This window comes from Pan paniscus, chromosome 17 (genome assembly GCF_029289425.2).
Source record: "Pan paniscus chromosome 17, NHGRI_mPanPan1-v2.0_pri, whole genome shotgun sequence".
NCBI lineage: Eukaryota > Metazoa > Chordata > Mammalia > Primates > Hominidae > Pan > Pan paniscus.
The window spans coordinates 75,267,792-75,293,096 of record NC_073266.2 but is presented as its reverse complement, the minus strand read 5'-3'; the positions used below and the strand labels follow the sequence as shown (position 1 = coordinate 75,293,096).

Below are 25,305 nucleotides of genomic sequence, written 5' to 3'. Positions count from 1 at the left end.
GACTACAGGCGCCCGCCCCCAAGCCCGGCTAATTCTTTTTTTTTTATTTTTAGTAGAGATGGGGTTTCATTGTGTTAGCCAGGATGATCTCCATCTCCTGACCTCGTGGTCCGCCCGCCTCAGCCTCCCGAAGTGCTGGGATTACAGGCGTGAGCCACCGTGCCCAGCCCTTCCTGGTTTCTTTGATGACCACTTGCCATGAGTTACCAGATTATCTGTTAGGGATTAAAGGTTCACAAGGTGATTTTTTAAAAATTCTCAATGAATATTTACTTAGTTGCTGCTATTGGAGTTATCACCTTAGATTGAAATTTTGCTTAGGGAAGGTCCCTGGAGTTGTAAATATCTTGCCTAGAGGTTGATAAATTCACTGCAGTAATATCCTACCCTTAGGTTAAAGTTGAGTCTTTAAAGGAAAGCTAGACTTTAAGGACCTAGGGTGGTAGATGAGGACTTCTGTCTTGGAAAACAGAGAAAGAAAGGGAAGCGAGCCATCATGGGATCTATGGATTTTTTTTTTTTTTTTTGAGATGGAATCTCGTTCTGTCGCCCAGGCTGGAGTGCAGTGGCACAATCTCAGCTCATTGCAACCTCCACCTCCCAGGTTCAAGCAATTCTCCTGCCTCAGCCTCCCAAGTAGCTGGGACTACAGGGGCATGCCACCACGCCCGGATAATTTTTGTATTTTTAGTAGAGATGGGGTTTCACCATGTTGGCCAGGATAGTCTCGATCTCTTGACCTTGTGATCCTCCCGCCTCAACCTCCCAAAGTGCTGGGATTACAGGCGTGAGCCACCATGCCTGGCCTATGGATTTCTTTTAAAAGTTTTCCAGGAAAATGATTTATACATAGACATAAGACATAAATATTTCTCTACTTGCAAACAGTTGCCTGAGAAGTGACTTCTAGTGATTATAGGAGATATTGCTAAGTGAAAAAAGCTAAGTGCAAAAGAACACATATTTTCTACTTTTGTAAAAGAAAAAAGGAAACATAAGGAAAAATACAACTATCTTTTTTTTTTTTTTTTTTTTTTGAGACAGAGTTTTGCTCTTGTTGCCCACGCTGGAGTGCAATAGCACGATCTTGGCTCACCACAACCTCTGCCTCCCGAGTTCAAGCAATTCTCCTGCCTCAGCCTCCCAAGTAGCTGGGATTACAGGCATGCACCACCGTGCCTGGCTAATTTTGTATTTTTTTTTTTTTAGTAGAGACGGGGTTTCTCCATGTTGGTCAGGCTGGTCTCGAACTCCTGACCTCAGGTGATCCACCCGCCTCCACCTCCCAAAGTGCTAGGATTACAGGCGTGAGGCACCGCGCCTGGCCTATCTTCTTATCTTTGTAAAACACACAGGACGGATAAACAGAAAACAGTAAAGTCGATTACCAACAAAGGGTGGGTGGGAACAAGGAGAAGGGGTTATGTGAGGAGGGTTACTTGTCTAAGACACCCTTTTGCATAGTTTTGGCTTTGGGGAACCTGTTAATGTCCTACATATTCAAAAATAAATTTAAATCAAGGATGGGGCCAGACTTGGTGGCTCATGCCTGTAATCTCAGCACTTCGGGAGACTGAGGTGGGAGGATCGTTTGAGCTGAGGACCAAATGATCCTCCCACCTAAGACCAGTCTGAGCTACATGGTGAGACCCCCATCCCTATTTTTTTAAGTTATATTTAAATATAAGTATATATATAATAGGGATAGGGGAAACCCTAAAACTGAGAGCAACATGAAATGAAGAAACCCAGTTGTACTTCAAATGAATTCCATAACCACAGTGAAGAGGGGAGAAAAAGAAATAATCCAGGGAGCTATGAACACAGTATTCTATGAGATATGCTCCATCTTGTCTAAAGTTGGGTGGTGAGGGAAACTTGCAAAGAAATTTTAAACTCTTACAGTATACTTTATGTAGTGATACTGGCAAAGCAACTCTGAAACAGTTTTAGATGTATTTTAGCATTGAGCAAATGAGTTATTGTTTTGAAGAGCCAGGGTTCTCACTGAGAAAGAAGGAACATATAGATAGGAAATGGGAGATGGGGGAAAAGAACATTGTGGGAATCAATTGAAATCAGAGGAATAGGTATGAACTGATTTCTGAAATACATGCGTGTATAAGTATTCCCATGTACGTGTGTATGCATAAGTGTATATGTATGTGTGTGTGTGTATACATTTTTTACTTAGCTCTGTCCATCAAAGGACCAGGACCAAGAAGCAAAGTCACCCCGCTAGTAACAAGCACATCAAGTGCCAAGATCTTGGTCTCTATTATCATTTCCCATTCAAAGGAACCAGGGGTACTGGGAGAAATGGCTGATTACAGGCTAGGGCAGGAGAGGTACAACTTGAGCCTGGAACATCTTGTTATTGTCACAAGGTATGGACATGCTGAAAGAATGATGGGAGCCTGTCACAAGGACACATGTGCTACCTTGAAAGTGCTTTGATTGGCCAAATCAGGGACCATGTGGACACCAAAATAATTATGGACAGTAAGGAATTATATGCCATTGGAGAAAAAATAGGAATTTACACATCCATATTGATTACTAACTAATAAGTGGAAAGTAGGGAGGCTATGCTTACAGCGGCATGCCCAGGCTCACCAATATGCGTGGAGGGGATGGGTGCTGTGAAATCATCCTTTCATGGCCATTGTAGTAGAGACTGGATCAGGGGAGAATCATCCATGAGTGTCACGTTTAGGAGGAAATTGTGATAAGGAACAGGACATTTGCGATGTCTTAAAAGTGTCTCCCCACAAATTACAAGTTCAAAAAATACATACAGTGGAGAAATCAAACAACACGTTGACCACATGACCAAAGTATAAAATCAAAATGCAATCACTGACAAGGGGCAGAGACCTCACGTGCCTCCAGATGTCACATCTGAAAGGACGCAGCATCACCTATGTGATGTTCCAGCAAGAACAGAGACCTTGAATTAAATCACGAGGAAATGACAGAGAAAGCCCAAAAGTGGGAGGTTCAGTTTTAAAAAGAGAGAGAGAGAGAGAGAAGGAATACCATATTCTTTTAATGTCAGTGTTGTAAATGACAAATACAGGTTGTGGAGGCCGGGCACAGTGGCTCACGCCTGTAATCTCACTTTGGGAGGCCAAGGTGGGCAGATCACCTGAGGTCAGGAGTCCGAGACCAGCCTGGCCAACATGGTAAAACCGTGTCTCTACTAAAAATATAAAAATTAGCTGGGCATGGTGGCGGGCGCCTGTAATCCCAGCTACTTGGGAGGCTGAAGCACAAGAATCGCTTGAACCTGGGAGGTGGAGGTTGCAGTAAGCCAGGACCATGCCACTGCACTCCAGCCTGGGTGACAGAGATAAACTCAGTCTCAAATATATATATACATATATATATACACATATATATGTTGTGTAAATATTTCATATATATGTGTGTATATATATGTGTGTGTGTGTGTGTGTGTGTGTATATATATATATATGTTGTGGAAATGTTTCAGATTAAAGGACATGGCTACCTAAAGTAACACCTGATTCTAGACTGCATCCTGTGCTAGAGGAAAAATAATACTATAACTGATATCATTGGGTCAATGATGAAATCAGACTATTAGATAACTGTGAATGTTAATGTTAAATTGTCTGAAGTTGATAATTCTACTATGGTTATGTAAGAGAATGTGAGAGACTACCCCTGAAGTATTTAGGGGTAAAGGGGGATAATGAACTATATGTAACTTAAGCTCAAATGGTTCAGCAGTGAGCCTGGTGTCTGGGCGCGTGCAAGCCCTCTTCATCTGTCTGTCCCTGGCAGTGCTGCGCCGTTAATTATGTTACGGCTGGGGATTGGATTGAATTGGAATCGCACTGCTGTGACTCTGTAGAGAACAGGAGAGAATATAGGATTCTCTGTTTTCAAGGCCTGGAAACAATTAGAATATTGATCACCTCTAACCGCTTTTTAAACAGTTAAAAGTTAAAAGCTCCCTTTGGGAGTTTGCCTGTGTAAACTTAGGTGAGGCCAGGCAGCTGACCAGAGCCTGGGATTCATGGATAATAACTACATCAGTCATTAAACACACAAATAATCAAGAATTAACTTGATTAAGCGTCAATGTGAAACTGTCAAATCCGCAGGACATTTTATCAAGGCTTTTAATTTTTTTTTTTAATTTTTACAAATGGAATGCTTCATGAATTTGTGTGTCATCCTTGTGCAAAGGCCATGCTAATCTTCTCTATATCATTCCAATTTTAGTATATGTGCTGCCGAAGCAAGCACATGTCCAGGATTTTTTTTTTATCTTGGTAGAGAAAAAATTAAGAGATTCGGTGTCTGTTATAATCTTTCCCTTCCCACATGTTGATGTTATTATATAATGCATGAATTTTGCCATTTATGTAGGATGCTAGCATTAGAACCATTTAATAAGGCAATTCTGATGGGAGTGTAACATGAATTTATGAATACTTTCAGCCCCGGGTTCTCCAATGCACAATTACACATTGTTGGTAAACAACCTGAGACTATTTTAGGCTGGCTAGTGTAATGTGTCTCTTATTGGCAAGATATACACTGGAGATTGTGGCAGAGGTGTCAGATGTAAAGACAATTTCTATTTCTTAAAAAAACAAACACCATAAACAAAACCACTTTATCATTCTGAAAAATTCTACATTTACTCACTATGCAAAGATACCAACTCTAAGTTGCCTTGTTCATATTATATTCTAAATTCCAGAGTTTGGGGTTTGTGACATCTCTCAGGAGATCTGAAAAAGGCAGTAATGGATACACCCCAGGCTGCTTTGCTCTGAGCAGCTGGTAGAGTAAAATATTTAATATCTCTCTCACTACTAGGGTGACATTTTCCTGTGGCCTGAGGACAGTAGGTTACGAGTTAGGTATTTCCCTTGCTATTAATGATTCAACACACGAAAGTAAATTTGAGCCCCGGCGTGGGCTGTAGTAACTTCTCAGCTGTCCCTGAAGTGTCAATTTGGTGATGTGTTTCTTCTCCTAGTATTTAATTATCTCACATAAGAATAACAACAGCTAATATTTATTGAGCCTTCCTTTGGGTCAAGCCCTATTCCAGAGCTTTCCATATATTGAATCATTTTATCCTCACAGCAGCTGTAAAAGGCAGCTGCTATTGTTTTTACTCATTTTACAGATGATAAACTGAGGAACAGCAATATTACTTCATAATATATATATATATTTTTTTTTTTGTTAGACAGAGTCTCACTCTGTCACCCAAGCTGGAGTGCAGTGGTGTGATCTTGGCATACTGCAACCTCCGCCTCCCAGGTTCAAGCAATTCTCCTGCCTCAGCCTCCTGAGTAGCTGGGATTACAGGCATGTGCCACCATGCCTGGCTAAGTTTTGTATTTTTAGTAGAGATGGGGTTTTACCATGTTGACCAGACTGGTCTTGAACTCTTGACTTCAAATGATCCACCTGCCTCAGGCTCCCAAAGTGCTAGGATTACAGGCATGAGCCACTGTGCCAGACTGAAACTGATTCTTAAAAGAAAAAAATTGTAATGCACAAAAAGAACAAGTAAATGCTAAATATTCCTGTTTAACCAAAGAAGAAATATGCCTCCTCAAGTCCAATGCAAATGGAGTGGCCCTGACTCATAAAACATTATGGTTTTCTATAACATTTTCACTTTATTAAATATTCAGATGTATCTTTTTTTTTTTCTTTTTTCTTTTTCTTTCTTTTTTTTTTTTTTTTGAGACAGAGTCTTGTTCTGTCTGTAGCCCAGGGTGGTATGTAGTGGCATGATCTCAGCTCACTGCAACCTCCGCCTCCCAGGTTCAAGCAATTCTCCTGCCTCAGCCTCCCGAGTAGCTGGGACTACAGAAGTGCACCACCACGCCCAGCTAATTTTTGTATTTTTAGTAGAGATGGGGTTTCACCATGTTGACCAGGCTGGTCATGAACTCCTGACCTTAGGTGATCTGCCCGCCTCAGCCTCCCAAAGCGCTGGGATTACAGGCGTGAGCCACTGTGCCCGGCCTGTATTTCATTTTAAAAAATAATCTCCTCTTAACTGTCTATGAAAAGATTATTTAATATCTGAGTTTTCAAGATGGAGCCAATGGCTGCACAAAGCATGTGTTCCCTTCAGAGCCTGTGTTAGTGATTAGTACACATGTGCTTTACACAATGGTGACCTAATGTTAATACATTGGTTTATGTGAAGGAGAGTTTTTGTTGTGTTGTTGTTGCCTTGTTTTAATTTAGAAAGATTTCAAACATATGTAGAAATAGTAAAATGAACCCCCTTGTTCATGGCCAAGGCCAATGTTGTTTTTATCTATAGATCTGTCCACTTCCTCTCTCTCCATATTATTTCCAAGCAAGCTCAGCCAATGCATCTTTTCATTCAACCTGGTTTTGAAATGTGGTTTGTTTCACTTGTTCATACCATGATCAAGGTGGTTTGCTGAGTGTACTTTGAGGAAAGCAAAAATCTGTATCCAAGTAGTTATATTACTGGTTCTCTCTTCCCTTGTTGACATAAGAGAGATCTTTTTTTTTCTTTAATAGGGGTTTTTTAAGCACTCTACTCTCTTATCTTGAAGTTATAGTCATCTAGAAAATATAGAATGTCTTAAATAATTACAGTTCTGTGGAACCTTACCCTGGGGGCAGGAGACAGTGTGATTGAGGGGAAAGGATGCAGGATTTGGATTCAAATGCTAAGATCTGGTTCTGGTTCCTCTACATCTTGTCATTTCTGAGAACCTGGATACAGCCTTGAACTCTGAGCTTGATTCTACATTTGGTAGTTCTCTGTGAAAGTTCTACTGTGTGTTACATGCTGTTCTGGGCAATGGAGCTATTGCAGAGAATAAAATGAAAATAATCTACTTTTCAATGATGTTTTAGAGATAAGTATGTTAATGGTATCTGAAAAGCTTTTGCAAGCTGTGAAGTGCAATGATAAAAGTTTTTATTGTTTTCCTACTCTGTTTTTCACTTGAAAACTTCAGTTCCCTGATGTTTCAGGTTTACGATGGTTAATAATAAACTAAACTAAGCTTTATCGAAGGGGGAAATATTACGAATTATATCTGTGTGTGTTACTGAATTTCTGATGAAATGCATCACTGGAATGCCTCACTCAGTGGACATCTGGGGCCACATACTGTGCATGCTACCAAGGGCTTTACATGGGATCAAGATTAAGCTTCACAAGGACCCTGTAAGGTAACCATTATCTTCATGTTATAAATGGAGAAGTAGGAGCTTACTAAGAATATTTTTCCCAAGCTTCTGCAGGTAGCAGGCCTTAGAGCTGGGATTTCATCCCCTATCTGTCTGACCTCAGACAGGAGCCCTTAACCATTTCTTGATTCTGCCCCACTTGAGAAATAAGAGGAATAGGCCATGGTCTTGCACCTTCAGATTATTATTATTATTATTATTATTATTATTATTATTATTATTTGAGACAGGGTCTCACTCTATTGCCCAGGCTGGAGTGCCGTGGTGCAGTCATGGCCCACTGCAACCTCTGCTTCCTGGGCTCAAACGATCCTCCCACCTCAGCCTCTCAAGTAGCTGGGACCACAGGCACACACCATAATTCCCAGCTAATTTTTGTATTTTTGTGTAGAGATAGGGTTTCACCATGTTGCCCAGGCTGGTCTTGAACTCCTGAACTCAAGCAATCTGCCCACCTCGGCCCTCCAAAGTGTTGGGATTATAGGCATGAGCCACCATGCTTTGCCTGCACCTTTGGATTTTTACTCTGTTAGAAAGAAAAACAACCACAATACAAGCCATAATGCAAAGAATGGTTCAGGCAGTAAGTTGTTAAAGTACAAATGATAAAGACATTACATCGGGATTTGAGGACCTGGAAAAGGAATGAAGCTGCCTAGCTGCCCTTGTGAGTGTACTTGTGAGGGAGCAGAAGGTGGCTGGAGCTAGGGTGGGGCCTGCAATGGGCACGGTCAGAGCAGATGGAGCCTCTCCAAGTTCTAACGCATATGTGAAAATCTAGTAATTTCTATAATGAAGCACAACAGAAATGTCTATCAATAGATTTTGAAGATAATCTGGAAGGCTTGTAGATCCCCATTTGACCTATGGAAGCTGTTTCTTGAGAGTCATTGATTCTGATTTCAGAGTATGGTGAGTGTAATTGTATTTTGTGTTTGGTCCAGACAGCAAAATAAATTCCCTTTTTTTTTTTTTTTTCAAGACAGCATCTTGGCTTACTGCAACCTCTGCCTCTCAGGATCAAGTGATACTCCTCCCTCAGCTGCCCAAGTAACTGGGACTACAGCTACACCACCATGCCCTGCTAAATTTAGTATATATATATATATTTTGTACAGCTGTGGTTTCACCATACTACCCAGCCTGTTCTCCTGAGCTCATGTGATCCTCCTGCCTCAGCCTCCCAAAGTACTGGGTTACACGTGTGAGCCACAGGCCTAGCCCAACATTCCTTATTGATAGCCTAAATTACTAATGTTTAAGCCATAACAAGCATTGATAATATTTATTTTCTTATTCTATTTTATTTTTTGAGATAGTCTTGCCTGTTACCCAGGCTGGGGTCCAGTGGCACAGTCTCTCCTCACTGCAACCTCTGCCTCCTGGGCTCAAGCAATTCTTGTGCCTCGGACTCCCAAGTGGCTGGGATTATAGCAGGTGTGCGCCACCACGCCCGGCTAATTTTTTGTATTTTTACTAGAGACAGAGTTTCACCATGTTGGCCAGGCTGGTCTCGAAGTCCTGGTCTCAAGTGATCCACCCGCCTTGGCCTCTCAAAGTGTTCGGATTACAGGCATGAGCCACCGTGCCCAGCCAAACATTGATAATATTTAAATACTCATGTGATACATGCAAACATGCACAGAGTTAGCTGTCATGGTTAGTGCAACATTGTTTTCTGTACCTGAGGTTTAAGCTTTGGAAAACTAAGACACAAATTCACTGTAGACACGTCTGTTAAGATGAAGGAGGAAAAGAGTAGGTTGGACTCTGAGGATGGGTAGGGCAATAGCCAGAATGAGCCTAGGAACTGATATATAAGGCAGGCCTAGCTGCGGAGCACTTGGAGGTGACCGTTTTGTGGCCCAAACACCAGCTTTTGCTCTTGAGTGTAGCTCAGTTTTTCACTGATGAATATTGTAGAAGAGCCTATGTCACAACTCCGAAATATTTGAAAGGATGGCATCATGTAAATCCAGAGCACAGTCTATTCAGAGCACTTTTAAAACACGCTTTGAAAATATTTTAATTAGCTCCAGATATCTAATAGTGAAGTTCAAATCCATGTGACATTTAAAGGCTTTTCAGTAATTTTCTTTGAGTTGTGCAGTGTGCAGGTACTCCTGATTTGTTTCTGATTGCTGATTTAGGGACTATTTAAACCCCTAGTTTATTCTTTTTCTTTTTTTGAGATGGAATCTCACTCTGTTGCCCAGGCTAAAGTGCAGTGGCACAGTCTCGGCTCACTGCAACTTCCACCTCCCAGGTTCAAGCGATTTTTGTACTTCAGCCTTCTGAGTAGCTGGGATTACAGGCTCACGCCACCATGCCTGGATAATTTTCATATTCTTGGTAGAGACGGGGATTCATCATGTTGGCCAGGCTGGTCTCAAATTCCTGACCTCAAGTGATCCACTAAACTTGGCCTCCCAAAGTGCTGGGATTACAGGTGTGAGCCACTGCACCCGGCACTAAACCCCTAGTTTATCCTTAATGCTCTTCTCTCTATTCTTACACTAATTCCATTTTTTCCTTTCTTTTTAAAAAGAGCTCTCGGAAGTTAGGATCAAAGTGTTAAAATAGCAAGTTGAGGCCAGTTAGATTTGCTATTGTTGGGAATTTATCCCTGGCATGATTTATTGATGGACAGCTGAAGGTTTGCTCACAAGAGTGGAGATGGGGTGGGAAGGAGATTGGTTGCTGGGAGGGAGAGAATCCTCTAGACAATTCAGCCAGAGCCTGCTTCCTCCCTAGACCTACAGGAGACAATGACAGTGAGCTCTGTTTCCTAAATAATGGATCAATCTTCCTGACTCAACTCAGAGTTCTATAGGGTGTCTTCACCTAAATCAGGTTAATTCGGGGGTAAGTTTTCAGGTTTGTAACATGTTGAATATATAAGAGCTTATAATAACATTAATTGAGTAAAAGCTATAAATAGTATTATGATAACAAGAGAGTTAAAGAGGATTGTTTTCATTGGAGTCCAGTTGCATTCAAGAAAGTCATTTTCTCTTTATAGGAGATGCAGGTTGATTGAAGTCTAGGTCTATGGAAAAGGGGGAATGTGGAAAAGCAAAAAATATGCAAACATTTTGATTGGCTTTACATTTTATTTATGTCAGAATCATAAGTATATATATTCTCTGTACTACTTGCCTTTGTGGGGTAGGGGCTGGAGATGGGGTGAGCATTGCTCAATCAAACCCAAGCCCTCATCACCATGTGCTACTGCACCCATGAAAGTACACAGAGATTTTAAAGGGGAAGCAAACATTGATTGGGAGGAGAAAATATCACAGCAGAAAAAAGTTCTAGAATACATTATCATTTTTCCTGGGGCCATGCTTTTTTTAAGAGGTGGAGCAGAAAGCATCTTTAATGGGCACTTCTTTAAAACTCCAAAACATTTTGAAGATGTTTTAATACATGTTGGATACTTCTATAGGTGTACCTTTTCTCTTAAATGCAAATCAGAATAGATGTTTGCACAAGGCCTGCATGAGTCATCCCTAGTTCAGCAGCCTGGCCTTATTTGCATTAAACACCAGTTGCAGTTCCTTCTGATTATTCTCTGCAAATAACTGTTAAACCTGGGTAAGCTGCAAAATTAAATTAAATTAAACTTTAAAATAGCATGTTAACCTTTGGGTAATTAGAAGAGAGAAAAGAAAACATGGTCATTTAGGTCTTATTTATATAACTTGTTACAAAAGGTAACCACAGTTTTTCCTTTTGTGCACATAGTCTTGGCAAAGGTGGATTCAGAATTTAAAGACATTAAGTAACAAATTTGCAGTACTTCACCGTGGAGTCCTCTGTTTGTTGGAATTAAGGAATTTGAAAGGCCCTCTCCAATGTTAAAGCTACACATTAAAGCCATATATTAGTTAGCTGGGGCTGCTGTAACAAGGTACCACACACAGAGCAGCTTAAAGAACAGAAGTTTATTGTCTCACAAATCTGGAAGCCAGAAGTTCAAGATCAAGGTTTTGCAGGGCCATCTTCCCTGTGAGGGTGCTGGGGAAGGATCTGTTTCAGGATTCTCTCCTAGTTTCTGGAAGTTCCTTGGCTTGTGGCAGCATGTCTCCAAGGGATTTTATTCTGGTTACCCCTTATATGTCCTTGGGCAAAGAACTTAACCTCTCAGTTACAGTTTCTTTATCTGTAGAATGGGGATAATAATTTGATCCTCAAACAAAGTAAGCTAATGCGAATACATAGTGGATAGCCTGGTGCATAGAACACATAGTTAGCTCTCTGTAAACGCATGCCACCATCATCCTAGGAAAACATGGGGAGTTTCAGAAGCCTTACATCAGAAGTCTTACCATGGGTCCTTAAACTGATCAGATTTGTAGGAGAAGCTTGGACACACTCCTTATATTTGACCTGTTCAAACTCTGAAAGCCAGAACAGATAGAATTGCTGACTGTTGGTAGGAAGCTCTGTAGATATTTCAAGCCAAATGCAAGTATTTCCAAGGGACCTATAAAATATTAACCATATGTTTGCAGTAGAATCTTGGTCCAAAACTTAGGATATGAACTCTGCTGCCTTGGAAGAGTTTGTAATCTAAGTTGAGTACTCTAAGCTGACTTGAAATACAGCATAAGAGACAGTGATTAAATATCTCAGACCCAGAATTTGTAAAGGTGTTAACCTTCAGATGGAATGAGAGGTAAGGCTCTGTCGACCAGTCTTAGATGTTCAGGAAACCATGATAGTATCTAGAAAAGATACCAAGTAAGTGCCCTAATCATACTTAATGTGCCAATCACCTTAGTGTCTGTTTAAGCTTTGGAACATGTTTACATATAAATATTTGGAAATTTGAGACAGATTTACAAATGAAAAGGAGCCATGTGGGAATTTTAAGAGCATCTGTTTGTATTTTCAGCTGAAGCCACAGCTTTGGATACAGATCACTAAGGAGAGCCACTGACTTTTCTTTCTTTCTCTTTTTTTTTTTTTTTTTTTTTTTTTTGAGATAGAGTTTTGCTCTTGTCACCCAGACTGGAGTGCAGTGGTATGGTCTCAGCTCACTGCAACCTCCACCTCCCGGGTTCAAGCAATTCTCCTGCCTCAGCCTCCCAAGTAGCTGGGATTGCAGGTGCCTGCCACCACGCCTGGCTAATTTTTGTATTTTTAGTAGAGATGGGGTTTCACCATGTTGGCCAGGCTGGTCTTGAACTCCTGACCTTAGGTGATCCACCCACCTCGGCTTCCCAAAGTGCTGGGATTACAGGTATGAGCCACCATGCCCGGCCTGGGCCACTGACTTTTCAAGCTATCTTTGTCACTGGCCCCTCTCCAGGGCACTCAAGGTCCATTGTCCTTAGTGCTAAGTAATGGTTGGGGATCTTTGCTGAGGATCAGCAAGGGCTCTTGGAGGAAATGGTGGACCCAGACTACATTTCATGCAGCTCACCATCCTTAGGAGGGAGATGGAATCTTCTGTTTACTAACACACCAGAAAGGTATAATACAAGGGACAAAATGTGGCAAGTTTCAACTCTTCTGCCTTGACATGCAAAACATCCCTTCTGAGCTCAATTCCATGCACCATGCACAGTGGGTTCCATGAACCCACTTCCATGCTACCATTTTTGTTTTTGTAATCATTTGCAAAGAGACAGAATGATATTAAGAAAGTATCAGTGGCTGGGCACAGTGGTGGCTCACACCTGCAATCCTAGCACTTTGGGAGGTCAAGGCAGGTGCAACACTTGAGGTCAGGAGTTTGAGACCAGGCTGGCCAATATGGTAAAACCCTGTCTCTACTAAAAATACAAAAATTAGCTGGGCTTGGTGACGTAGACCTGTAATTCCAGCTACTCAGGAGGCTGAGGCAGGAGAGAATTGCCTGAACCAGGGAGGCGGAGATTGTAGTGAGCAGAGATCACACCACTGCACTCCAGCCTGGGAGACAGAGTGAGACTCTGTCTCAAAAAAAAAAAAAAAAAAAAAGTAAGCATCAGTCGGCATAATCCTAATGGCCTGATCCAACTTTTCTCCCCCTTTGAACAGCACCAGGACAAATCATAAGAGATTTGGGGACAAACAGACCTGGTTGAAACCTCAATATGTGACCCTGGAGAAGTATGTCACCTAACCTCTCCAAGCCCACAAAATGAGGATAAGCCCTTCCTTTTGTGTGTGCTGTAAAAATTGCACGAAATGTACCCAGTATATGAGCAATTGCTCAGCAGTGTTTGGATATAGGGAGTGGATAGCTATTATTAATTGCAGATTATTTTGGAAGGAAAAACACACAGAGAATTATGTATCTTTCAGTGCAAATGTTAGTTCTAAAAACAAACGTATTATTTACAAAGCTGCAGTTATAGAACACAATTCTGATTTCTGCCTCACCCCCACGGTTAATACTGTAAAACATTTCCTACGTTTCATCTGATAGTGTTATTAAAAATAGCTGTTATTTTTAATAGCTATACTAAAACATAAAAATGTTTAGGTCAGGCGTGGTGGCTCAAGCATATCATCCCAACACCTTGGGAGGTTGAGGTGGGAGGATTGCTTGAGGCCAGGAGTTTGGGATCAGCCTGGGCAATGTAGTGAAACCTCGTCTTTACAAAAATTTTCTCAAAATATTAGCCAGTTGTGGTGTCATGTGCCTGTGGTCCCAGTTACTTGGGAGGCTGAGGTGGGAGGATCACTGAAGCCCAGGAGGTTGAGGCTGCAGTGAGTCATGATCATGCCACTTAACTCCAGCCTGGGTGATAGTGCAAGGCCCTGCATCAGAAAAAAAAAAAAAATTGTAAAACCATGAGATCTTGTTGGACACTCATGTGGTTTCCATTCCTGCTTTTTATAACTAATGACGCCAATCAAAAATTTTGTGGCCAGGTGCAGTGGCTCACTCTTGTAATCCCAGCACTTTGGGAGGCTGAGGCAGGCAGATCACCTGAGGTCAGGAGTTCAAGACCAGCCTTGCCAACATGGTGAAACCCTGTCTTTACTATAAATACAAAAATTACTCGAGCATGGCGGTGCATGCCTATAATCCCAGCTACTTGGGAAGCTGAGGCAGGAGAATTGCTTGAGCCCGGGAGGCAGAGGTTGCAGTGGGCCGAGATCTCCCCACTGCACTACAGCCTGGGTGACAGAGGAAGACACTGTCTCAAAAAAAAAAAAAAATTTGTTTCAATAAGAGTCCTTTCATTGAAGTATTCCTGTTGGAAAAGGCTCTGTAAACGAGGTGATTGCTTCAAATATATCTTTAGTGTTTTGGGTACATAAAGCGTTGCCATCAGTAATATATATACTAATTTCAAGGCCAGCAGCAAGGTGGGTGAGGATTCATTCATCTCCACTGCTGACATTGAAAACATTGAATAGTGTCAACTGAATAGGCATAAAATGGTGTCTATGTTTTCATCAACTTGCCATTCTTCGATTGCTAGTAAGAGTAATCTTTTATTGTATCATTTTATGTGTTTATTATTTCTATTTACTTATCTGCCTCTTCTACTGCCTTTTCATTCAAACAAGCCATTCCTAGTGAGTCTGGATGGGGAATATAAGTTGTCTCTCTGTAGATCAAAAGTTTCAAAGTTTATATTTTGTTCCAGAAAGCTATGATGTTTTGTATGTCTTTCGGGAGTGCAATCTTTGTATTAATAGCTTGGTGACTCTTCTAACATTAAAATTAATTCAGCTTGACAGACTTATTTTACCCTGAAGGGTTTGCTTCCAGGTAGCTGTCAATTATAAAGCTCCTATGACTTTGTATTATTTAAACATGAATATAACTTTAAAGCCTAATTATAGAGTCAATAGTAATGGGGTAAAAATGAGGCCATTGTCCCTAACAACTAAGGATGACGCTTGAACGTAAAAATAACAAGGCTTTTCTCCTGGTAACTTTCATTATTTACTATAAAAGTACATTGTGGATTGAGGCCGAGTCTCCAAAATAAACATCTGGGCAAATGACAGCATTCTTATCCTATGGGAACCAGCCCCAGTCTTTTATTTACTTTTTTTTCCCTTCATTTTCTAGACAAAAGAATGGCAGCCCCACCCTGCCTTCATTTTAAGCACATTTTTCTGGCTGCCACCACCCTAGTTCAGGCCTGTATTTCTTTCTTTTTTTTTTTTTTGAGACAGTCTCACTCTGTCGCCCAGGCTGGAGTGGTGCCATCTTGGCTCACTGCAACCTCTATCTCCCAGGTTCAAGCGATTCTCCTGCCTCAGCCTCCCAAGTAGCTGGGACTACAGGCACACACCACCATGCCTGGCTAATTTTTGTATTTTTAGTAGAGATGGGGTTTCACTGTCTTGGCCAGGCTGGTCTCAAACTCCGGACCTCAGGCAGTCAGCCCACCTTGGCCTCTCAAAATGTTAGGACTACAGGTGTGAGCCACCGCGTTCGGCCCAGGCCTGTATTTCTTCTTGCTGTGGCTAGATTCATGCACTGAGTGTTGTTGCTGAGTGTGATGGTGGAGTTAATAAGGTGGAACCACTTGGTGTTCCAGGTGAAGAAACTGTGACAAGGAGATGCTGTTTCCAGGGTGACTTTTGAACAGTCTCCCTCCCAGGCTCTCACCTTCCCAGTCACTCTTCCCCCTGTCAGATGAGTGCTGTGCAGATCAGATTTCTTTCCTTTGCAGACACCTTCCATGGGCCCTCTCACTCCCTGGAATAAAGCCTTGTCAAGGCTGCATGAGCTGCCTTACTTTTGGAGGTGACTCCAAAACTACCTTTCCCCAGCTCTGCTCTTTCCCCCAGATCTCCCACCTGCGCCGGTGCTGGGCCTTTCCATTGCATTTTCCTGCCTCTGAGGTTTTTTTGGTTCCTTAAAATCTCTCTCCCACCCACCCCAAGTTCTTGCTCACCTCTGTGACTCCCAGGTTGCCCAGCTCAAAAACCATCTAGGAAATAATGATCGATCTCACTTCACTCTTCAGCGGCATACATTGGGAAGCATTTTACATTTTAGAATTCACTGGTGTAGGACAGATCTGCCTGTAGACCTCAAAGTTTGATATTTTTTGCTTGTCAAATTCTTCCTTTGCTTAGGGTTTTCTTGTGACTAATGATGTTGTTAGTAGGTGTGGGGAAGGGAGGGAAGTAGGTGATGTTGGGAGTGGAGAGCAGGCTCTGATGCTTCCTGGGCAGAGCTTGAATTCCAATCTGAATCCACGATGCGTTCACTGTACCACAGAGAGCGCAGAGCTGGGATATGTGTGGAAAGGGCCTGAATAGCTAGGAGCTAAATCACCCTGGGCAAGCTTTGAAACCACCTGTTTTTTCATTAGTAAGAAGGTAATGACATTGCCTGGCGACATGCCTCAGCATAATTCCATGACAAGTGCATGAGACAATCTGTATGGAAAACCCTTTGTCCTGGAAGGGCTGCCTTTTATGGATAAGAAGAAATATAATATTACTAGGAAATGCTGTGAGCCCATGGCAATGCTGGACTAAGAAATCCTTTGGACCTTAGCCAGGGGAATGAAAAAGCTGCTCATCTCTGAAATGTCAAGGTTTTGAGATTTCCCCTGTACCTTTTCTAATGACCGCATTGAAGTTGTACAGAATGAAACAAGAGCCAGTCTGTTTTTTGTTTTTTGTTTTTTAATAGAGATGGGGTCTTGCTCTGTCACCTAGCCAGAAGTTCAGTGGCAAGATCCTAACTCACTGCAGCCTTGAGCTCCTGGGCTCAAGCGATCCTTCTGCCTCAGCCTCCCAAGTAGCTGGGACTACAGGTGCCCAGCTAATTCTTTAAATTATTATTTGTAGAGATGGGGTCTTGCCATATTGCCCAGACTCCTCTTGAACTCCTGGCCTCAAATGATCCTCCTGCCTCAGCTTCCCAAAGTGCTGGGATTACAGATGTGAGCCACCACACCCAGGCAGCCAATCTTCCTTTGTGAGAGAGGGCTCTGGGGCAGATTTTCTGAGGAATAGGGGGTGAAGCTGTGGACTCAGAGAAGCCTTTTCTATCATATGTAAAGATCCTGGCTGAATTGTCCCCACCATAGTGATACTGTTGATACCTTAGTTTTATGTTATTTATCCCAGGCTTCTAGATTTTTTAGGTCCTGCCTTGGGAGGAAATAAAAAATGTAATCCTGTTCCTGCTGGGAACTGTAATTACGCTGTTTCTATAACAGTATAAAGTTTAAATTTAATGCAGATCTTAGATACATTTTATTACTATTGCTTCATGAGATTCTTTATCTAATTACAACTGTCATCAAGTTTGTCATTTTACTTTCAAGAATACTGAGCATTGGCCAGGCGCGGTGGCTCATGCCTATAATCCCAGCACTTTGGGAGGCTGAGGTGGGTGGATCACTTGAGGTCAGGAGTTCAAGACCAGCCTGGCCAACAAGATAAAACCCTGTCTCTACTAAAAATACAAAAATTAGCCAGGTGTGGTGGCATGCACTTGTAGTCCCAGCTACTGGAAAGGCTGAGGCAGGAGAATCATTTGAACCTGGGAGGCAGAGGTTGCAGTGAGCTGAGATCACACCACTGGACTCCAGCCTGGGTGACAGAGTGAGACTCTGTCTCAAATAAGTAAATAAAAGAATACTGGGCAGACTCCAAACAGGGTATGGCATGTGTCTGGACTAACTAGGAAAATAGAGAAGATTTCTGCTGCCTTTTAGATGGGGGCTCTTTGGAATAACTTGGAAATAATAGTGGCTACATTGAGTGCCTGACCCTAGAATTACTGCTTGTGACTAATGGTATGTGTATTGGTTGTCGATTGCTGTGTAACAAGCTACTCCAAAACTTAACAGCTTAAACCAACATGCATTTGTTATCTCACAGTTTCTATGAATCAAGTATCTGAGCACAGCTTAACTGGGTTCTCCGTATCAGGATTTCTCACAAGCCTACAATTAAGGTGCCAGCCCGGCCTGATGTCTCATCTGAAGGCAGGACTGAGGAAGGATCTGCTTTCAAGTTCATGTAGTGATTGCAAAATTCACTGCATTCCTTAAGGGCTATTGGACTGAGGGCTCCAGTCCCTGCTGGCTGTTGGTCAATGCTAACTTCACATCTTGCCATGTGAGCCTCTCCATAGGGCAGCTGCTTCACCAAAGCAGGGAAGGGGAAAGAGTTGGCTGGCAACAAGAAGTCACGGTTTTTTATAACCTAATCATGGAAGTGACATCCCATTACCTGCGCCATATTCTATTGGTTAGAAGCAAGGTTCAAGGCCGGGCACAGTGGCTCATGCCTGTAATCCCAGCACTTGGGGAGGCCAAGGTGGGTGGATCACAAGGTCAGAAGTTCAAGACCAGCCTGGCCAGCATGGTGAAACCCTGTCTCTACTAAAAATACAAAAAATTAGCCTGGCATGGTGGTGCACCCCTGTAATCCCCGTGACTTGGGAGGCTGAGGCAGGAGAATTGCTTGAACCAGGGAAGTGGAGGTTGCAGTGAGCCAAGATCGCGCCACTGTACTCCAGCCTGGGCAACAGAGCAAGATTCCATCTCAAAAAATAAAGCAGCAAGGTTCAGGAACTCAGGCTTATTTAAAAAAAAAAAAAGAAAATGAAGAAGAAGAAAGAAGGAAAAGGGGCTGGATACGGTAGCTCATGCCTGTAATCCCAGTATTTTGTGAGGCCAAGGAGGGAGGATTGCTTGACCTCAGGAGTTCAAGAGCATCCTGAGCAAACTAGCAAGACCTCATCTCTACTAAAAACCAAAAAAATTAGCTGGGTGTGATGGTGCACACCTGTAGTCTCAGCTACTTAGGAGGCTGAGGCAGGAGGATCACTTGAGCCCGGGAGATTGAGGCTGCAGTGAGCTTGATCACCCCAGTGTACTCCAGCCTAGGTGACAGAGCAAAAACTTGAATCAACAAACAAAAAAAAAAGGAAGAAAAAAGAAGCAAACCACCTCATGTGTATGCCACACTCACAGGAAATTAAAGATGTGAACACCAAAAGGTGGGATCACTGGGGGCCATCTTAGAGTAGTAATTTATATTTAGTATGGAACATATAATAAGAAACACGTATAGCATAGAACATATAGAAATATAATTCATACTTATTATATATTACGATATGTTAAATATTTTACAGCATTGTCTTTAATAATAATAATAAACAAAATGAGGAAAAACAGATTTCGGAAATAGTCTTTCTTCTTGTGAACTTTAAAAGCCATTAAAAAAAAATGATGAAGGACCAGGCGTGGTGGCTTACACCTGTAATCTCAGCATCTTAGGAGGCTGAGACAGGATAATTGCTTTAACCCAGGAGACGAAGGTTGCAGTGAGCTGAGATCGCGCCATTGAACTCCAGCCTGGGCAACAAGAGCAAAACTCCATCTCAAAACAAACAAACAAACAAACAAACAAAACAAAAAACAAAACTACCATAGCCAGTATGTCAGTAATGAGTAAGGATGCATTCTAATAAAACTTTATCTAAAAAAATAGGTAGTGGGCCGAATTTGGCCCATGGGCTGTAATTTGCCAATTCTTGTCTAGACTATAAGCCTCCTAAGGACAGAAACAAACGAGCCTCCTATATGCCAGACTCTGGTAGGTGCTAGTGATGGACAAGAAAGATCAGTCCTCACCTTTGATATCTTCAGTACCCTACTAGAGGGCTGGTTTGGTTTTGCGTACATGGTAAAATCTTGGACAATGGTTTTTGGATGGCCTCAAATGACTCAGACTCCTATAAAGTTTCATCTTGTATGACTTCTGAACTTAACTGTTGCTGTTCTCTCCCATCATTGCCCTCAATCTTTCATCCCTAGTCCAGTGACTTTGTGAATCTGTTACCATGTGGTAGGTGTGACCTGTGTAAAGGTGGTAAAGAACTTTGGTGTAAGACAACTCTCTGAGCCCTTGAAGACTTTATTGAAAGTTGATTTGCTCTTTCCCCAGATCTTTCAGTGTCAACTGTGTAGTAGGCACTGAGTATTCACAGACCAATCTGTTCTTGTAGAGTTTATGGTCTGGTGGGAAAGGCAGATAAATGAAAGCAAATGCATGTTTACAAATCATGATAAGTGCTAGGAAGGAAACAGAAATGTAGGTGCTCAAGGGGGCCAGTGGTAGCAGGAAGAGGAGGGCAGAATCCTGCTCAATACCATGAATGGAAGAGGACACTGAAGTTGAGACCTAACGAATGAGAAATCGGCCAGGCATGGTGGCTCATGCCTGTAATCCTAGCACTTTGGGAGGCCAAGGTGAGCGGATCACCTGAGGTCAGAAGTTCGAGACCAGCCTGACCAACAAGGAGAAACCCAGTCTCTACTGAAAATACAAAAAAATTAGCTGAGTGTCATGGCGGGCACCTGTAATCCCAGCTACTTGAGAGGCTGAGGCAGGAGAATCGCTTGAACCAGGGAGATGGAGGTTGCAGTGAGCTGAGATCATGCCACTGCACTCTAGCCTGGGCAACAGAGCAAAACTGAGTCTAAAAAATAATAAAAATAAAATACACAAGTCCTATTGGATTAGGGCCCCATCTGATGACCTTATTTAACCTTAACTACCTCCTTAAAGGACCTCTCTCCATGTAGTCACATTGAGGGGTGTTATGGCTTCAACATATGACTTCAGGGGCCATAATTCAATCCATAACACCCAGGAAGGGTGTAAGCAGGAGAATGGCACGCCTTTGGTGGTCATGTGGAAGTTAATTGTGGAAAGTCTAGTTAGAGGGATCTCGCAGCATTTCCAGGGAGAGATGATGGTGGCCATGGAGATAGAGAGGAGGGGATGAATTGGAGGAGTATTTGAGGCAAAAACGACTGGCTTTACTGTTTTATGGCTTTATTTTATTTTATTTATTTATTTATTGGAGGCAGAGTTTCGCTCTTGTTGCCCAGGCTGGAGTGCAATGGCGTGATCTCAGCTCACTGCAGCCTCCTGGGTTCAAGCAATTCTCCTGCCTCAGCCTCCCGAATAGCTGGGATTACAGGCATGTGCCACCATGCCCAGCTAATTTTTTTGTATTATTGATAGAGACGGAGTTTCACCATGTTGGCAGGCTGGTCTCGAACTCTTGACCTCAGGTGATCCACCCACCTCGGTCTTCCAAAGTGCTGGGATTACAGGCGTGAGCCACCGCATCCGGTCTGTTTCCTAGCTTTAATAGTTGACTTGTCTGTATTCTTCGAAACTCTGGCAGTCACTCAGTAGCTCTGTTCCCTGTGCCTAGTGTAGTACTCTGCACCTTGCAGGTGTTTACTGGGTGCTGAGTAAATGCACACCTGTCTGCAGTGTCCTGGAGTGGCGGTCAGAGACATTATGAAGTTTCCAGATCCATACCATACACAGCACCTGAGCTTAGGGATCATTATTTAGATCCGGGAAAATCTTCCTTATGTCATTTAGGGCTTCAAACAAGTGATTTCTCCCTGTTTTTTTTTTTCCTTTGGTACACTAAAATGACAGAGCCAAATTCCTCCCATGTGTGTCTGTGTTTCGCACACATGCACACTGCAGAGAAGTCGAGTTGAGGACATTTCTTCACTCTCAGCGTAGAGCTCCCTGCTCCTGCTTTCTCACTGAGACTGTGCAGATTGTGTGAGTGGCGAGTTGGTTGTGCAAGGCCTTGCTTGCTTTGAGTCACGGACAAGTGGGTTGTCAAATCCATTCCTTCGTGCTTGCTTCCTCTCTCAACCTCAAAGGGCTGGAGACAGTCTTAATATCCAGATGCCTGGCAGTTTGGAAGCAATGATGAAAAGGATAACTTACAAAATGTTGGTATAAATGCACTTAATGCCACAGAACCCTACACTTGAAAAGGGCTAAAAGGAAGCTGAGGTGGGAGGATTGCTTGGGGCCCGGAGTTTGAGACCAGCCTGAGGAACATAGGGAGAGCCTATCTCTTTAAAAAAAAAAAAAAAAGAAAGAAAGAAAAGAAAGAAAAAAAAGCCAGGCATGGTGGCTCATGCTTCTAGTCCTAGTTACTAGGGAGGCTGGGGAGCAGGGTAGGAGGATTGCTGGAGCCCTCAGATTTGCTAGTGTAGTGAGCTAGGATCATGCCACTGCACTGCAGCCTCAGTGGCAGAGTGAAACCATGTCTCAGAAAACAAACAATGGTTTGTGTCATCTGAGATGCAAAAAAATAATAAGAAGAAGAAGAGAAAGAAAACCAACCAACAAACAAAAAGTTAAAACTCTCCAATGGTACAGCTTTAAGAAATTAAAAAAAAAAAAAAAAAAGTAGGGAGAAACAAAGCCTGGCATAGTGGCTCATACTTGTAATCCCAGCACTTTGGGAGGCTGAGGCAGGTAGATTACTTGAGCCCAGAAGTTTGAGACCAGCCTAGGCAACATGGCAAAACCCTGTCTCTTCTAAAAACACAAAAATTAGTCAGATGTAGTGGCTTATACCTATAGTCTCAACTACTCAGGAGGCTGAGGTGGGAGAATTGCTTGAGCCCAGGAGGCTGCAATGAGAAAAACAAAACAAAATGGCTAAAATGGTAAATTTTATGTACATATATTTTACAACAATAAAAAATGTTTCCATATAGTACCTTCACAGTCACCTTGATATATATATATAACAAGGCTGTAGTAACCAAAACATAATATGGGCTAAAAACAGACACACAAACCAATGGAACAGAATAGGGAACCCAGAAATAAATCCCCACATGCTAAAGAATGAAACTGGGCCCCTGTCTCTCACCATACACAAAAGTCAACTCAAGATGGATTAAAGACTTAAATGGGACCACACCTATAATCCTAGCACTTTGGGAGACCAAGCCTGGAGGATCACTTGACCCAGGAATTCAAGACCAGTCTGGACAATGCAGTGAGATCCCATCGCTACAAAAAAAAAATAGGCATGGTGGCATGCACTGGTAGTCCCAGTTACTTGGGATGCTGAGGTAGGAAGATTCCTTGAGCCCAAGAGTTCAATGCTGCAATGAGCTATGATTGTCCTACTACACTCTAGCCTGAGTGACAGAGTGAAACCCTCCTCTCAAAAAAAAAAAAAAACTAATAAAACTTTATACTAGAAGAAAACATAGGGAAAATGTTTTAGGACATTGGTCTAGGCAAAGATTTTATGGCTAAGACCTCAAAAGCACAGGCAACAACAACAACAAAAATAGACAAATAGGACTATATTAAACTAAAAAGCTTCTACTCAGTAAGGGAAGCAATCAACAGTGTTTCCTGTTGAATAGGAGAAAATATTTGCAAACCATTCATCTAACTAAGGACTAGTATCCAGAAATATACAAGGAACTCAAACAACTCAAAAACAAATAATCCCTGCAGCCGTAAAAAAGAATGAGATCGTGGTCTTTCCATGGACATGGATGAAGCTGGAAGCCATCTTTCTCAGCAAACTAACACAGGAACAGAAAACTAAACACCACATGTTCTCACTCATAAGCAGGAGCTGAACAATGAGAACACATGGACACAGGGAGGGGAACATCACACACTGGGGCCTGTCGAGGGTGGTGGGGGGCAAGGAGTGGGAGAGCATTAGGACAAATACCTAATGCATGCAGGGCTTAAAACCTAGATGACGGGTTGATGGGTGCAGCAAACCACCATGGCACATGTATACCTATGTAACAAACCTGCATGTTCTGCACATGTATCCTAGAACTTAAAGTAAAATAAAATAAAGACTTAGTAGGGAAATTTAGATTTAACATGGTGATGCCGATTTAGTGGAAAAGATGACTTTTAAAAAATTTGGCTTCATTTAATAAAAAATAATTTTAAAATAGTATAAACCATGAAAGTATACATACTGCCAGGAAAATATAAATATAACCAGGGAAGGATAAGTATAACCAATGAAAGTATAAGTACTGCCAGTGTTACCGGGGGTCCTTGCTCCTAGAGCTCCCAAGATGGTGGTGGGCCACTTCCAAGATGGCGGCGGGCCACTTCCAAGATGGCGGCAAGCCTCGTGTTCTCTGACCTGGGGTTCTTGGCCTCACGGATTCCAAGGAATGGAATCTTGGGCCGTGCGGTGAGTGTTATAGCTCTATTAGAAGTCGTGGGTCACGGAAGAGAACCGTGGAACCCGGTGACTAGTGTTCAGCTTGATTAGGACGAAACCAGGCACTTAGCCATGCAGGAACAATGGCAAGCCTTTAGCGCGATCAGGAGTGGCAACGGGTGCTTCCCTGGATCAGGAGCACAGCGGGCGCCCTGCTGGATCGGAGGGATGGAAGTCAGCAGCGGGTCTGCGAGGGCAGCAAAACAGCAGTGGTGGACGGCGAGCGAAAGCTCAGTTCGAGCGGTAACCAGAAGGGTGCAGCTGCAAGATTTAATAGAGTGAAATAGAGTGAAAACAGAGCTCCCATACAAGGAGGGGACCCAAAGGTGGTTGCCCTTGCTGGCTCCAGTGCCTGGGTTTATATCCCAATCCTTGTCCCTCATCAGGCAATAGATGAGTTCATCAGGCAATAGATGATTGGCTATTTCTTTACCTCCTGTTTTTGCCTAATTAGCATTTAGTGAGCTCTCTGATTGGTCAGGTGTGAGCTCAATTGCAAGCCTCCTGTTTAAAGGTGGATGCAGTCACCTTCCCAGCTGGACTTAGGGATTCTTAGTCGGCCTAGGAAATCTAGCTAGCCCTGTCTCTCACCAGGAAGGCTTGTGCTTGCTACTGAAAAGCTAAGGCCAGAGGTAAAGACTATGGATTTGGGGAATTAATATTCTTTGAAGCCAGAAGATAATGGCCTGAGGTGCTGAGGACCAGTAGTGCTAGGAACTTTGCATCCATGACTATAGGGCTCTTTAGAACTGTGCCACAGTACAGCATCATGCAGTAGAATGTAAGTTGTTCTTTGTAATAATGAATGCCAGCAATATTTTAAAATAATAATAATACCATTAAAAAGTGGGCAAAGGACATGAATAGACATTTTTCAAAAGGAAACATACAAATCGCCAAGAAGTATATGAAAAATTAACAGTTAATGTTCATTGAATACTTATTGTAGGCTATGTACTGAGTTGAGCATTTTGCATGCATCATCTCACTTAAAATAATGTATGTCCCAGCCTGGCCAACATGGTGAAACCCCATCTCTACTAAAAATACAAAAATTAGCCAGACAT

At 42.4% G+C, this 25,305-nt stretch overlaps 1 protein-coding gene and 1 non-coding gene across 3 annotated transcripts in view; one reads left to right on the top strand and one right to left on the bottom strand.

Annotated features, from left to right (window-relative positions):
* Positions 1-25,305, top strand: part of ATP8B1 (ATPase phospholipid transporting 8B1) — a 153,957-nt gene that overhangs the window by 44,093 nt on the left and 84,559 nt on the right. The window lies entirely within an intron of this gene.
* Positions 4,172-4,278, bottom strand: LOC112437845 (U6 spliceosomal RNA). The gene has a single exon (XR_003026346.1). It is a non-coding gene; the product is annotated as a U6 spliceosomal RNA (small nuclear RNA).